Source organism: Eschrichtius robustus, chromosome 1 (genome assembly GCF_028021215.1).
Source record: "Eschrichtius robustus isolate mEscRob2 chromosome 1, mEscRob2.pri, whole genome shotgun sequence".
Classification (NCBI taxonomy): Eukaryota; Metazoa; Chordata; class Mammalia; order Artiodactyla; family Eschrichtiidae; genus Eschrichtius; species Eschrichtius robustus.
This window is the reverse complement of record NC_090824.1, coordinates 175655948-175673009: the sequence shown is the minus strand read 5'-3', so window position 1 is coordinate 175673009 and position 17062 is coordinate 175655948. Positions and strand designations below refer to the sequence as shown.

At 38.1% G+C, this 17062-nt stretch overlaps 1 pseudogene; it reads left to right on the top strand.

Moving 5' to 3' along the window:
* Nucleotides 1–15821: 15821 nt before the first annotated feature.
* On the top strand, nucleotides 15822–16614 carry LOC137765245 (tropomyosin alpha-3 chain pseudogene; annotated as a pseudogene).
* The last annotated feature ends 448 nt before the right edge of the window (nucleotides 16615–17062 follow it).

Below are 17062 nucleotides of genomic sequence, written 5' to 3'. Positions count from 1 at the left end.
GGCTGCACATCTTTTCCTTTCTTTTTAATAAACCCAAAGTTTCTCTGAATTCACATGTGGTCCTTTACAATGCAAACAGCAGCATGTAATTAATTTCAAAACAGGGATGTTGTTATTTGGAAAAAGTCTGTTTAAAATCCAAAGGGGGAGAGAATTTCTCTGCCAGTGTTCGTAGTAATGACCACACGTTTTTTTCCAGTGCTGCAGGCTTTAAGAAGCTTTGGGTGCCCAACCAAAGATATAAATCTGAAAAACAAGTGGAAAATCTAAGTCCAGCAAAGCCTACTCAGATTTCAGTCAGTATTTCAAAACATCAACAGATGATATCCACCCAAGAGAAACTAGAAACTACTCATTATGAACTGCCCTCAGGGGTCACACAGATTGCCCATCCCACCAACCCCCCCCCACCACCAGGGACAAGATACCCACTCAATATTGCCACAGAAATTGTGATTTTTAAGGTTTTCCTCTGAGATGTCATTTGTTGTATGGTAAGGTGGAGACCTCTGGTGTCCCCAGATTGTAATTCCTCCAAAAATAAATTACACTGTTGGCATTTGTGATGGTGATTTTATCAAAAGGAAAGTTAACTCTACTAGCTGGATTTGATCCTAAAATGGCTGAACCCCAGAGTGGAATAAAAAGAAGAATCTTTCATATTTTTCATTCATGATATGTCTGGTCAACCATATCAAGAGTCCAACTTGCTTTATCATGGTGAATATTTGACTCTCCCAGAAGGTATATTTGCCAAGTAGACTATAAACTGGTCCAATACTTTTTCAAAAGAGAAAAACATTAGACAATTGCCAACAATGTAGCTCCACCCATACTGTGACCCCACCAATCCCAGTACAAGATTTTCAAACTCAATACTCTTTACTTAATGGATAATTTGTCCTTTCTCCACTGCCTTAAAAGTCTATCTATGTCATGTATTATCTTGTCACACGTATCTTGGAATATTGTCTGTTGTAGTATAGTGAACTATTTATTCTTCTACCAAGAACCAATTGTTTTGATTATTATCACTTTATAATATGCTGATATCTTGCAAGGCAATCACTCTTTTTCAAAAACTTCTTTTCCATTCTTACACATTTTCCATTACAAATTAACTTTTAAATTAGCTTAAACTGCCCTTTTCAAACTGCCACTTTTATTAGGATTGCACTGAAATAAACTGATTTGAGGATAAGGAATTTCTTTCACATCTTCAAGCAAATTCCAAGATGACTAAACTCTCCTTTACCTAACATGGCTTCTTAAATTCTTCTTACCATAAGTTTATCACATTTAAAAGCCTCTCCTCAACATCCAGCTATTGCCTGGGTTCATAGGCCAATTTTGCCAGTGACTAACTGAATACACTTGAGGAAGGTACTGAGATGCCAGGCATTATTGTAGGTGCTTAGTTAAAAGTGTTAATACCTGTAAAGTACTTAGAAGCACGTGTGGCCGTAGTAAGCAAATACATGTTAGCTATTATCATCAGTATTATTATCACTATATAAATCCTTTGCTTGTATCTTTCTGCACTATGTTAAGAAATGGCCACTGGGTGACACTGATAAGTAGCCATATCATAAGGTAAATTATGTGCTAGACCAGGGAGGTCAGGAAACATTTTCTGTAAAGGACTAGGTAGCAAATATTTTAGTCTTTGCAGGCCATAGAGTCTCTGTGGCAGCTACTCAACTCCGCTGTAGGAAAGCGGTCATATCCAATATGAAAACAAATAGGAATTCCACTATAACTCTATTTACAAAACAGAATTTCTCTAAAGACTAGAATTTGCCAATCCCCAGACAAAATCAGGAAGTCGGTTATGCCTGTTTATGATGTCCCTCTATTGTCTTACAGTGATCCCTTTTGTCTTTTTTTTTTGCAGCGACTTTGCATCACAGGAATTTGTTTCACCCTCAGGAAAATATTGCACTCAGAGATTTCCCATGTCAGAGTGATGTTTCTGCAATAACTTCTGGGCAACGGTAAGTTTTCCCAAGAGGAATGAGAGAAAGAATAACCACAGCTAACATCTTTGAGTGCTTCTTATGGGCTAGGGAACCTTCTACATGCATTAAATGCATTAATTCATTTAATCTTCACAACTACTACAAAAGATAGGTACTAAGATTATCCTCAATTAACTGATGAGAAACTGAAGTACAGAAAGGCTAAGTAACTAGGCCAAGGTGACATCACTCTTAGAGAATTGGGCTATGAACTCCAGACTCCTCTCTCATTATGCTAGAGACAAAAAACAGTACTTATTGCCTAAAAACCTTTGGATTTTCCCATAAAACGCAAAGACCAAAGCACTTACTCTCTCTAATAAGCCTGTAATGTTTCTCAAAAGGAGTTATTGGCATTTGGGGAAGGACCATTATTTGATGGGTAGAACAGCTCAACTTATTGTAAGACATTTTGCCCCCTGGCCCCCAAGCACTAAGTGCCAATAATGCCCAAGACCACCATTCCTAGGGCCATTTTCAAAAACCAGAAATGCCCTTATGCATTTCCAAATACCACTGCTAATTAAAGCCCTGGTTGTGAAGCTGTTTGGGGTCAACCTTGGCAGCTGTGGACCTAGAAATAAAGCTCCACCCTCTGCCCTAGATTTCATCCCAAGAAGGCGACAGGCATTGAAGAAAAAGGTATTTTCTTGTCGGCCTCACTCAGACAGTATGCTGAAGAGTCCCAAACAGAGAACGGGCTGTGGTCTCTGGCACTTGAAATTCCAATTTAGGAGCTTTGTTCATTTACTTAAGGGTTTACATCACTTTAAAAGCGCATATCCTGCCAAAGTGGTAACATATTGAATAATCCCATAAATATCCCTTCATAAGAACAAACTGCAAATCATCTCAAAATCAACCAATTCATACATGAACACTTTTATTGAGGAGTGAGTACCCAAAAAGTGTTAAGGGGACAGCCTGTGCTCTGTCCCCACAACCTTTTCCCATAGTTAATGAGCTACTGCCAGACTTCTTCTAATGGACAGTAGTCCAAAGTTAAATGAGGTCTCTCAAATTTTGTGTTTGTCATGGCATCACCCAGCCTTTTTAACACATTTCACCAAAGGCATGATGAACTAACCTTTCTACATCACAAGACTAGTAATTTTTCCATTGGAGGAACTGCATGAACAAAGAAACTTCTATCTTGTTCTGCTACCTTAATCCTAGCTATTTCACCCCTTTCTTGAAAATTATAGCTTTTCAGTAGATCAACATTCTTGCTATAATATCCTCCATGCTACAAACTTGGAAATAGTCTTCTGTAGGTTTACTCACTTTAACCTAAATGGAGGAGAATATATTACAGTTATCAAAACTGTGGTGTTGGAAAGTTCTTTCAGGAATAGCTAAAGTGGAATTCCAATTAGAAATTCCAAAAACATATGTAAAATGAACAAGAAATAAATATTCCAGCTTCTGAGGAGGGGTGGAGAACACCAGTATTAAGTCCTGTTTTATGAGGTTCTAAGAAGCAACAAACATCTGGATTTAATCTTTCTTCCATAAGTCCTCTTCAAGCTAACTCAGACTGGGTGATGAGAAATGTCCTTGGTCACGTAAAACGCTTACACCAAATTTCCTTTTACCCCTCTCCATTACCGTGAAAATGAAAGCCACAATGAAATTCTGTTACACATCCACCAGATGGACAAAACTTAAGTTGGACAAGGCAATGAAGCTGCAAGAATTCTCGCCCACTCTTGATGGGAGTGTAAATTAGAACAATTGCTTTGGAAAAGAGTTTAGCATTGGCTATAAAGTTAAACTTGAACATGTCCTACAACTCAGCCATTCCATTTCTTGAGAAATTCTTGCTCAAGTTATTAACCAGAAAGAATAAGAATATATCTCATATTATAAGAATATATATAATATATAACAATATATTATATGTAATATATATTATAAAAAGTGTAAGTATAGCAAAATTATTCATAATAGCAAAAACCTAGAAACAACCTAAATACACATCAACATTTGAATGAATATATAGTAATACCTAATGAATGAATACACCTAAGTGTTGAGCAGCAATAGCTTCTAACATCTACAAAGGAAAGACCACTAGATTTTATTTGTGTCATGAAAAACATAACACTGTCTCTAACATAGCCTTGCCAAAAATAAATAAATAAATTCCGAGTCTAGTTGAAACTCTATATCCAAGTACTAATTCATAGGAAATACAGAACACAGAAAAATGTGTCAAAGTATACCCCCATGGATATCATCAGCAAGATCCAAAGTGGGCAATTCTATAAGACCAAGCTTTTCTTCAATAAATAAATTGTAAGGGGCAGAGTGGAGATAAAACTATAGATTTAAGAAGATGTAAAAGACATCAACTAATCACAGTGTGTGGATCTTATCTGGATCCTGACTTTTTTTAAGCCATAAAAAACACAATCAAAAGTGAGATGAGTCATTGGAAATTTGAACACTGAAGATCTGATGGTACTAAGAATTATTGTTAATCTTGGCATGATAATGGTATCATTTTTTTAAATTCTTTACAGAAATTTAGAAATACATATACAATATTTTATGTATTTAGAGATACAGTGCAATGATATGATATATGGGATTTGCTTCAAGATAATACTGGTGAGAATGGATTAGGGGGGAACATAGATGAAACAGGATTGGCCATGAAATGGTAATTATTGAATCTAGATAATGGGTACATGGAGATTCATTATACCATTCTGCATGTGTGTATGGTTGGAATTCTTCATGTAATAAAAGGTTGTGTGAAACAGACAATTATGTATAGTATATTCATTCAATGAAATATAAATATAGCAGCTAAAACGATGTACATTTCATGTATCAGCATGTTTGTATCACAAAGACATAAAGATGAGTTAAAGAACTAAGTTAGGGGTGGGTGAATATATACACTTTGATTCCATAAATGAAAAGCTCATAAACAAAAGTAAAAAGAAATAAAAATTTAATTTAAAAAATAAAAGGAAAGGAAAGAAATGAAAACAAAACTCAGATAGTGGTCACCTCTGGGAGAGTAGGGAGGGACACGGAGGGTTCCTTAGATACAGTTATACCTCACTTATTGGTCTTTTTTGTGGATATATGGATATTTATTTTGTTATTTTTCTCTGTACTGTACATTTGCAGTTTATATGCTCCTCGTTATATATACTATATTTTTAAAAATTTTTAAAGAAAATATTTTACCACCAACACATCACCAAACCTAGTAGCCTTGTAACATCATATGTTAACAGAGAACTAGGTGTATATCTTGCCAAATTTAAATAAGACTGCCTAAAGATTAGCATCCTTAGGTTTTGGGGGTTTTTTTTTTATGGTTTACAATTCTTATCCTATTCAGAACCTTCAGGGAATAATTCGCACCAGTCAACAGAGCCCTACTGATTCCTGAGAGTTAATTATACAAGTACCAGAAACATTATAATTGTTTTTGACAGAAATATCTGTAAGTCGTACTGTGCAGTTCCCTAAATTAAGGTTCAGTTTGTCTTACTGACTCAGGCATCAGAATGAAGATACCTCCAAGGGAATTATAAGTCATGTCTACACTGAGGATTACTGACTGAAAGACTACTGCCCCCCATGGTAGTTCTCAAATTCATTTAAAAAAACAAAAGAAGAAAAGAAATCCCCTGTTTATGTGTGAAGTTTTGATTACTAATTTATTCAACAAAATGTAGTGAGTGTCATGGCAGGGCTGGCTATCCATTCCTCGATATCCTTTTTCCTTTATTCCTGAGCACACAACTAGGCTGGATTTCACAGTGCTCCTTGCAGTTAGATGGAGCCGTGTGCCTAAGTCCTCACCAATAAAATGTGGGAGAAGATAACGCAAGTTTCTTCTAAGCCTGGCTCATAAAACCTCCCATAAGACTCTCCACTTTCCTTTTTCTGTCTAACAGGATACTTACATCTAGGGATACTATGGAAGTCACATACTGAATGTGGCAGTGCCCCTATTGGCCTGGTTCTTTGAATACCGCATGGAGCAGAATTCTCCAGCCCCCCAACTATCCATCAAGAACATACATTTTGTATAGTTACCATATTATCCAGCAATCCCACTCCTGGGCATATTTTATAGACAGAACTATAATTCAAAAAGATACATGCAGCCTAATGTTCATAGCAGTACTATTCACAATAGCCAAGACATGGAAACAACTTAAATGTCCATTGACAGACGAATGGATAAAGAAGATGTGGTGTATACACACACACACACAAACACACAATGGAACACTACTCAGCCATAAAAAAGGAATGAAGGGACTTCCCTGGTGGTGCAGTGGTTAAGAATCCACCTGCCAATGCAGGAGACACGGGTTCGATCCCTGGGAAGACCCACATGCTGCGGAGCAACTAAGCCCGTGCACCACAACTACTGAGCCCACGTTCCACAACTACTGAAGCCCATGCACCTAGAGCCCGTGCTCCGCAACAAGCCACCTCAATGAGAAGCCCATGCACTGCAACGAAGAGTAGTCCCTGCTCAACGCAACTAGAGAAAGCCCACGAGCAGCAACAAACACCCAATGAAGCCAAAATTTTTAAAAATACAAAATTTTAAATTTTAAAAATAAATAATAAAGAATGAAATAATGCCATTTGCAGCAACATGGATGCAATGAGAGATTATCATACTAAGTGAAGTAAGTCAGAAAGAGAAAGACAAATACCATATGACATCACTTATATGTGGAATCTAAAATATGACACAAATGAACTTATCCATGAAACAGAAACAGATTCACAGACATAGAGAACAGACTTGTGGTTGCCAAGGAGGAGGGGGGATGGGGGAGGGATGGAGTGGGAGTTTGGGGTTAGCAGATGCAAACTATTATACATAGAATAGATAAACCAAAAGGTCCTACTATATAGCACAGAGAACTATATTCAATATTTTGTGATAAACCATAATGGAAAAGAATATAAAAAAGAATGTGTATATATGTATAACTGAATCACTTTGCTGTACAGCAGAAATTAACACAACATTGTAAATCAACTATACTTCAATTTTAAACAAAGAACATACATTTTGAACTTACCATGAGCAAAAAATGAAGTTCTATTATGTTGGCACTAAGAGTTCTTCTCTTACAACAGCTAGCACTAACTAATACAAGTGCCCACAATGAGGCATTATGCTAGGGACACACCTTAAACAAAACAGACATCGGTTTCTGTCCGTATGGAGCTTACAGTCTGATAAAGTAAACAGACAAATGTATAGTGAGTGATCATGTTAAGGGCTTTGTAAAGAAGGAGGAAAAAGAGGAGAAGAAAGAGGGATTTATGAGAAGCAATAACAAGAGAAACAAATTTTTAGATAGGAGGTCAAGTAAATTTTCTCCAAGTCAGTGATATTTAAACTGAGACTTGATGAATAAGTAGGCATTTATCAGATTTTTTTAAAAAAGAGAATAACAGTTTGTCCAGCAGAAGAAAGAATAAATGTAAAGCTACTGAAGTAGGAAAAAGATTGGCACATTGACGAATCTGGAGGAGGGTCAGTGTGGCTGGAGCTTGAGTTAAGAGATATAGATAGGGCATACCACGTAGAGGCTTGTAGGTGGTATTAAGCTAACATTGTTTCTCATTGCAATGGGAAGCTACTGAAAGTTTTAAACATGGGAATAATGTGATCAGATTTATATCTATATATAAAAGGTCACTCCATGTGATATGGGGAGAATAGTCTGGAGTGGAGAGGAGTGAAACTGGGGAATCAGACAGGAAGCTGCTGCAAATTTCCAGACAAGAGGGGAGGCAACTGTAAAAATAGAAAGAAACAAATTTGTTACCAAGGAACAGGTAAAATTGCTGAAAGCCAAAGATAAAGGATAAAGTCTTAAATGTAGAATAGAATTTGGTGATAGATTACATGCGAAGGCAGAAAAGAGAGGTGCCATGAACAAGTCCCAAGTTTCTGGCATGAGCAGCTGTTAGGAATCATTACTTAAATAGGGAAAAAAAGAGGTCTGGGGTGAAAAGCAAGATGTCCAGGTGGTGATGTTAATAGATAGCTAGCATATGATCCTGGAGATTAAAGATTTGGGGTGAAAATTTTAGAATTGGGAGTCTGAGCATATGGAAACTGTCTAAAGTCATCAGGAAGGGTAATATAACCTATAGAGAAGGTGTTGGAGGGAAGAGGCTAAGTGCAAGGATTGTGTTTTCTTTTAACATTTTAAAGATGTCCTTCCATGGTCTCCTAGCTTGCATTGTTTCAGATGAAAAATAATCTGTTATCATTGTTTTTCCCCTATAAGTATTGTTTTGGGGTGTTTTTTGGGGGGTGTTTGTTTTTCCTGGCTACATTTAAGACTTTATCTTTGGCTTTCAGCAATTTTACCTGTGCCTTGGTATGATTTTCTTTGAATTTATTCTGCTTGATGTTTGTTGAGTTTCTTCAATCTGTAATTTGATATTTTTTGCCATTTGGGGAAAATTGTTGGTCAATATCTCTTCAATTACTGTTTGCCTCATTTGCATGTGGTTTCTTCATTTTAATACTATTACCATGAAAGACTCACTGCGTGAACAGTGGGCAATGGAGTGGGCAAGGACAACTTGGGCAGATGCCTTTGATCAGATTCTTATGTGTTCTTGTGTCCTTTCATTTTTGTGGCTTGAACTAAATAAGCTATTCCATCCTTCTGTCTATTTTCTATCATTGCTTTATACCTCACCCCAATTTCTAGTGTTTGTATGTGGTGCCTTTCCTTATTCCCATGCAATTGATTTCCCTCTTTGATCAATACTTCTGATGCAATACCCATGTCAAGTATGTATGTTACAAACATTATCTACTGTCTTATAGCTTGGCTTTTAAATTTGTCTGATCTCTTTTGTTTAGAAAAAATTTTAATATTAGTGTAGCCAAATTTACCAGTCTTTTCTTTTATGGCTGAGGATATGATGATATGCTTCTACATTTTATTTTGACTTCAAAATTCTTATCCAACTGGAATTTACTTTGTGTGATATAGTGATATAATTTTACTTCTTTTTCCTATTTGGATAACCAGTTGAATCAGGACAATTTATTGAATGGATGGTCCTTTCCCTACTGCTTTATAATGCCATTCTATCATTTACCAAGTTTCCATACATACACAGATCCATCCTAGTTCTCTTCTTTGTTCCTTGTTTCTCTCTCTCTCTCTCTTTCACACACACACAAACACACACACTTTTATAAATGTGTCCTGATGTCTAGTTTCACAAATATCATCCCTTGTCCTTTTTTTTTAATTTTAATTTTGTCTTGCCATTCTTGGCCTAAATATGCATATGCATTTGGGGATCAACAGAATGCCTGATACAATGGAGTGCTTGGTGAATATGTGTGGAATGAACAGTTGGATGGGTGAATTTTAAATCCTTTAGAACGATCTACCAGAAATTATAACTCTTTTTGGACTTGTGAAACAAAGAAATGGTTTCTGTGGTTTTTAAACTTTGCTCATTTATCTTTTCAAAGGGCTTTTATTTTACCTCCAAGAAAATAAAAGTTACACCATTTTGCATGTTCAATGTGTATTAGTCCCTTTCAACTGTATGACTGTCATCTCAGCAAAACAATTATTCCAGTTTTTTGTTCATTCTACCTTTTAGTTGCATCAGGGTTTTACATGTTAATTAAGTAATTAACTGTGATTAAATCATCAAACCTAAAATGAATATCTCCCCACTCACATGAGACATCCTCATTAATCTTATACTAAGTCAACCAACGATTTGCATATTGTACTAAAAAAGTGCTGTTAAAAAAAACCTTTAGTTTCTCATCGCTTTGGCAGTGATGAATGAATAGCCTTTCTAATAATGATCCCTGGGGTGGTTGGTCTTCAGGGTGAACATATTATTATAAGACTTGCACAGAGATATCTATTAGTGTCATTGCACTTGTATTAGCCAGGATTCTCCAGAGAAACAGGACCAATAGGATATGTATAGATATACAGAAAGATTTATTATGAGAGATTGGCTCATGAGATTATAGAAGCTGAGAAGTTACACAATCTGCAAAAGAGCAGGAAAGCCTCCCGTGTACAGTTGACCCTCAAACAACACAGGTTTGAATTTCGTGAGACCATATATAAGCAGATTTTTTTCAATAGTAAATACTACAGTACTACATGACCCCAGTTGGTGGAATACATGGATTCTAAACCACAGATATGGAGGAACCTCAGATATGGAGGACTCACATATATGGAGGTAAGTTATACGTGGATTTTCAACTGTGTAGAGGGTCTATGACAGAGGCAGCATAATATATTCACAATAAAAATAATAATAACTCACATTTATTGAGTCTTAACTTTGTGACAGGCCCTAAGTGTTTTAGATTTAACTCGTTTGGGACTTCCCTTTTGGCACAGTGGTTAAGAATCCACCTGCCAATGCAGGGGAGACGGGTTTGAGCCCTAGTGTGGGAAGATCCCACATTTCGTGGAGCAACTAAGTCCATGCACCACAACTACTGAGCCTGTGTGCCACAACTACTGAAGCCCGCGCACCTAGAGCCTGTGCTCCACAAAAAGACAAGCCACCGCAATGAGAAGCCCGTGCACCAAAATGAAGAGTAGCCCCCACTCGCCACAACTAGAGAAAGCCCACACGCAGCAACAAAGACCCAATGCAACCAAAAATAAAAAATAAAAAAATAATTTTTGTTAGATTTAATTTGCTTAATACCTCCAATAATCCTATAACAGCTGCTAGTATTATTATTTCCGTTTTACAGATGAAGAAATCGAAACCCAGAGAGATTGAGTAACTGTCTCAAGATCATACCACTAATCAAAAGTGAAGCTGTCATTTGAACCCAGGCACTCTGATCCCACAGTCCATTGCCTTAGACAGGGAAGAATTTGTTATTCAATAAATGGAGCTAGGAAAATTGATTATCCATATAAAAATGTAATTAGTTCCCTACCTCACACCATACACAAAAATCAATTGTAGGTAAATTAAAGACTTAGTTGAAAAACTTTTTAACTTTCAAGAACATATAGTAGAATATTTGTCTTAAGAGAGAAAAAGGATTGCTTAAACACAGCACCACAAGATAAAACAAGCCATAAAGGGAAAAAAAATATATATATATACACACACACATATATAATACATATTTGACTACATTAAAATGTAAAACTTGTATATGAAAAAAAGGATATTTTAAAAGTGAAAAGACAAGCCATACACTGGAGGAAAGTGTACAGCCACTGAAAAGTTCTTATCTATTGTAAAGAACTCATACAAATAAATAATAAAAAGACTCTCAAATCAGTAGAAAACTAGAACAACGATTTGAACTAACTATTCACAGAGAGGAAAATCAAATGACAGAAGTATGAAAACATGCTTAACCTCTCTATTAAGGAGGAGGAAACTTATTTTAAAAAATAAAATATCATTTCACATCAGACTGGCCCAAAGAATTAAATCAGACAAATACAAGTATTGGTGAGTATATGAGGAAATGGGAACCCTCATACACTGTTCCAAAGAGTATAAATGGGTAAAATTATTGAGGAGGGTAATTTGCATTAAATGTGTACTTATGCTGTGACTTAGGTGGTCAGATGTAACTCTAGATAACTAATTTTCACTTTGTATAGTATTTCATGGGGCAAGCACGCTACCATCCTACTGATAGGCATTTAGGCTGTTTCTAATTTTTACTATTACGATATGGCAGTCAACAATGGTCGAGGTTTCTTTTTACACTCGTGTGAAAGTTCCTCTGAAGCACAGTGAGCGTGAGCTGTACATGGGAATAATCCCCACCGTTTACTGAGAGCTTGGGTGCCAATTGTTGTACCTGCATTATTTCATTTAAAAGGGTAATCACTGTGTTACTGTAGAATTTAGGTTTCTTATTGCATCCAGAAATTCCATGCTGATATAATCTGCAATTTTAACTTTAGCCACTAGGGGACAACTTACATTAACATTAATTTTACAACCAAATTCTGGAATCACAGGTTTGTGCTGAAAAGAACGTGGGGCCCCACTGTGCAAACTTTTCGCTTTTTTCTCCCACTTTGGGAGAAGGAAGCATTTATTACTTGCAGCAAGTAAGGAGAACAAGGATATTTCCCAAAGCATTGTCTCCCAAACTTTTCCTTTTAGAGATGCCAAAATAATAATAATAATAATAATAATAATAATAATAACCTGCTTAGTGGGTGGCGGAGACTGAACTAGAACACAATTCTGAGACTTAAAAGAATAATCTTAGGGTGATGTTTGATATAAGTATCTTCTAAGGTCTTTCCAGTTCTAACATAAATTAATTCTAAACCAAGGACTTTCTGAAATGCTGCACATTTTAAATCCACACCATGTTTTAGACTTTGCTCTTTTACAAACCAGTCTCAGTTTCAAAGGGCACGGTTCTCATTATGCTTTTTCTCCACTTTGATAAAATATGAGCAGTGTTGGTTACGACACAGGCCCAAAACAAATGGCCAAGCTGCCCTCAGAGATGGACCCTGGCTGTGCCAGCTCCAGCCAGCCAACATGCCTGACCTAGAACTCCACCAAGCTGAAATCATCATTCCAGCCAGATGGTCTCCTTGGCAACAGATGCCTTAGGTGTTGGGACTGTCACTGTTCCCGTGGGCTCAATGGGGAACATGGGCAGTTTGGGGAAGTAACTGGTACTCAGTTCAGAGCCTGGTACTCCCAGGAGTAGGGGTCTGCCTCGCCACCAACCCCTTATCCAGAATCATGCAAATGTCCTTTTGGAAAAAGCAGGACGAAAAACTGAGTCATCTACTAGGACCGGTTTGGAAGACACCAGGCAAATTCCCTCCTCCAAAATTTCTGCCTTTCCACCCACCCAGGTTAACATTTTACTATTAAAAATCTTTTTTGTTTGTTTTTTCTACTGAGATATAATGGACATATAACATTGTTTCCATGTTGGTTGTACAGCATAACAACTTGATATGTGTGTATACTGCAAAATGATCATCACAATGGTTTAGTTAACATCCTAGATCGGAAAGAATTTGAGCGCTCAGGAGTCCCATGGTTGAAATGCCAATCACGTGTAATTGGAAGACCTGCCAGAAAGAGAACAGGCAAAGCCCTGGGTCAGGCTCCGGGGGATGTGGGGTGAGCAGTACACAAACAAGAAGAACAGCTCGTGAAAGCCCAATTGAGAAAATGTCAAACACAGGATTGCCTAGCGCACAGAGTTGCCAGAAGGAAAACTACTGCCCAGAACAAGCAGATCTGCTCATTACTCAGGTATAAATATGGCAAATGGAATCCATTGTCAAACAGTCTGGCACTAAAGGGAATTTTTAATCTAAATTTTATGTGGGAATTTGCATAAGTCCTCTAGCTATTTCCTGCCTCAGTTTCCCTACAGTATCATGCTCTCTCTCCCTGATAATAGTAAAGATTTTGCCTTTAACTAACCTTGGCAAAGAAAGAGTCGAATTCTCTATTTTTTATTCTTACTACTAAAACTATGACCATAACGGCTGAAAACTGTCTCTCGGCTATCAGATCCATGGGTATTTTTTATTAGAAAGTTTGACTTTGGGGTTTTTTTCTTTTTTTCTGCCTGTAGCCTAGTATCTTCTGTCTTTTCTTCGTATGTACCTTAATGTCTTCTCACCATGAACATGATAAAATCGTGAAGACCTTTCTCAAAAGCCTTCATATTACACATAGCTGTTAGCCTAGAAATTCTACTCAGGAAAAAATAAATATTTGTGTCTGATTTTAAGAACAAAGTAATGCTCAGGCTAATCATTACTCATTCATTCATTCTTTCTTAAAATTTTTATTGAAGTATAGTTGATTTACAATGTTTCAGGTATACAGCAAAGTGATTCGGTTATACATTTTTTTCTTCTTTTTCAGATTCTTTTCCATTACGGGTTATTATAAAATATTGAATATAGTTTCCTGTTCTATACAATAGGTCCTTGTTGTTTATCTATTTTATATATAGGAGTGTGTATCTGTTAATCTCATTCCTAATTTATCCCTTCCCCCTCCCCTTTGGTAACCATAAGTTCGTTTTCTATATCTGTGAGTCTATTTCTATATTGTAAATAAGTTCATTTGTATCATTTTTTTAGATTCCACATATAAATGATATCATATGATATTTGTCTTTTTCTGACTTATATGCCCATCCATGTTGCTGTAAAGGGCATTATTTCATTCTTTTTTATGGCTGAGTAATATTCCATTGTATATATGTACCACATCTTCTTTATCCATTCATCTGTCCAAGGACATTTAGGTTGCTTCCATGTCCTGGCTATTGTAAATAGTGCTGCTGTGAACATTGGGGTGCATGTATCTTTTTGAATTAGAGTTTTCTCCAGATATATGCCCAGGAGTGGGATTGCTGGATCATTTGGTAGTTCTATATTAAGTTTTTAAGGATCCTCCATAGTGTTTTCCATTGTGGCTGCACCAATTTACATTCCCACCAACAGTGTAGGAGGGTTCCCTTTTCTCCACACCCTCTCTAGCATATACTGTTGTAGATTTTTTGATGATGGCCATTCTCACCAGTGTGAGGTGACACACCTCATTGTAGTTTGGATTTGCATTTCTCTGATAATTAGCGATGTTGAGCATCTTTTCATGTGCATTTTGGCCATCTGTATGTCTTCTTTGGATAAGTGTCTATTTAGATCTGCCCATTTTTTGATCAGTTCGTTTGTTTTTTTGATACTGAGCTGTATGAGCTGTTTGTATATTTCGGAAATTAAGCCTTTATCGGTTGCATCATTTGCAAATATTTTCTTCCAGTCCTTAGGTTGTCTTTTGTTTTATTTATGATTTCCTTTGCTGTGCAAAAGCTTTCAAGTTTAATTAGGTCCCATTTGTTTATTTTTCCTTTATTTTCCATTTCTCTAGGAGACGAGACAGATCCAAAAATATATTGCTGCAATTTATGTCAGTGTTCTGCCCGTGTTTTCCTGTAAGAGTTTTATAGTACATTCATTCATTCTTGAAATAAGCAATTATTGAGCATTAACCATGCCCCAGGCATTGGGGACACAAAAATAAATTCACATAATTCAAGCCCTGTAGCTATAGTCAGAAACACTGAATTGCAGTACAGTGTCCTTGGGTACAATCACAAGAGGTACGCAGATAAAAATCATCCCATATTCTATATGAAACATCTATATAATACCTTTCCCAAGTTCCCTCAAGCCCCTAGCATGGGGAGAAGCGTTGTTTCTGTGGCTATCAAACATCTCATCTGAGACCCACCAATGTCAGCTGTAAGCTGGGAAAGATCTAGGAACTCTTGGTGCAGTGACACTGGGCAGCTCCCGGGGACAACATGCCAGTGATGGAGACCTGGATGCTAAGCTAGACTCCGGGTAGTAGATGGTAGAATCAAGCTACTTGGATCCTGCTGTAAAGAGAACATGCTAGAACCCCTTCCCACCTTTCCTGGTTTCCAAGTGGAAGGCATCAGGCTGGTAGCAAATTCCTTAGTGTTTGTTTGGTGACAGTATCATTAAGAAGTCTGACTCCCGCCCCACCCTGCCTCTGAGTGTTTACTGTCTGCAAGTTGCTAGAAACAAAATGTTCTAGCACAGAGGTGAGTGATCTCCGTAGGAGAGAGAGCAACCCTCAGGGTTGAGCCGTACTGATGGTGTCCCTGGCTTCCTTGCCTAGAATATTGGTTGGCAGACCAGATAAAACACAAAATACAGGAGAAGCGGCTGCAACGCCAAGCGGAGGAGGCAGGAACCCAAAGGCAAGCAGGGGCTGGGTGGGGACCATGGCCGGGATCACCACCATCGAGGCGGTGAAGCGCAAGATCCAGGTTCTGCAGCAGCAGGCTGATGATGCACAGGAGAGGGCCGAGCACCTCCAGCGGGAAGCGGAGGGAGAAAGGTGGGCCCGGGAACAGGCTGAGGCTGAGGTGGCCTCCTTGAACCGTAGGATCCAGCTGGCTGAAGAGGAGCTGGACCGCGCTCAAGAGCGCCTGGCCACCGCCCTGCAAAAGCTGGAGGAAGCTGAGAAAGCTGCTGATGAGAGCGAGAGAGGTATGAAGGTTATTGAAAACCGAGCCTTAAAAGATGAAGAAAAAATGGAACTCCAGGAAATCCAACTCAAAGAAGCTAAGTACATTGCAGAAGAGGCAGATACAAAGCATGAAGAGGTGGCTCGTAAGTTGGTGATTATTGAGGGAGACTTGGAACGCACAGAGGAGCGAGCTGAGCTGGCAGAGTCCTGGTGCCGAGAGATGGATGAGCAGGTCAGACTGATGGACCAGAACCTGAAGTGTCTGAGCGCTGCTGAAGAAAAGTACTCTCAAAAAGCAGACAGATATGAGGAAGAGATAAAGATTCTTACTGATAAACTCAAGGAGGCAGAGACCCGTGCTGAGTTTGCTGAGAGATCGGTAGCCAAGCTGGAAAAGACAATTGATGATTTGGAAGATAAACTGAAATGCACCAAAGAGGAGCACCTCTGTACACAAAGGATGCTGCTGGACCAGACTCTGCTTGACCTGAATGAGATGCAGAGCACGCCAGGCCCACCCTGCCGCTGAGGCCAGCCTGCCCGAAGCTGACCTTTAAGCTGAGGGCTGATCTTTAACTGGACGGCTGCTTTCTCCTTTCGCCACCTCTCCCACCCCCACCCCTGTGTCCTTTTTGCCAAACTGTCTCTGCCTCTCCCCAGAGATTCCATTTGGGCTAGAGGCTGAGCATCTTTGGGAACAACGTTTAAGTGAACGTGAGCACAATGCCAGGTGTCTTGAAAAGCATGCTGTGATGGACACATTTTGCAATTGCCTTTTCTGTTGCTGTTGATGTAGCAGCCATTTGTAAAACATTCCAGATAATTCCATAGTTCTGAAGCAGCAGTCTAATCCCTTTCTCACTTTTGGAAGGTAACTTTTCAGCTTAATGCATATTGCCCTCTCCGTAGAGGAGGGGAAAAGGTATGGGCCTGCCTTTCTGAGAGCCAAACAGCCCAGAGAAGGACTCCATTTTGGG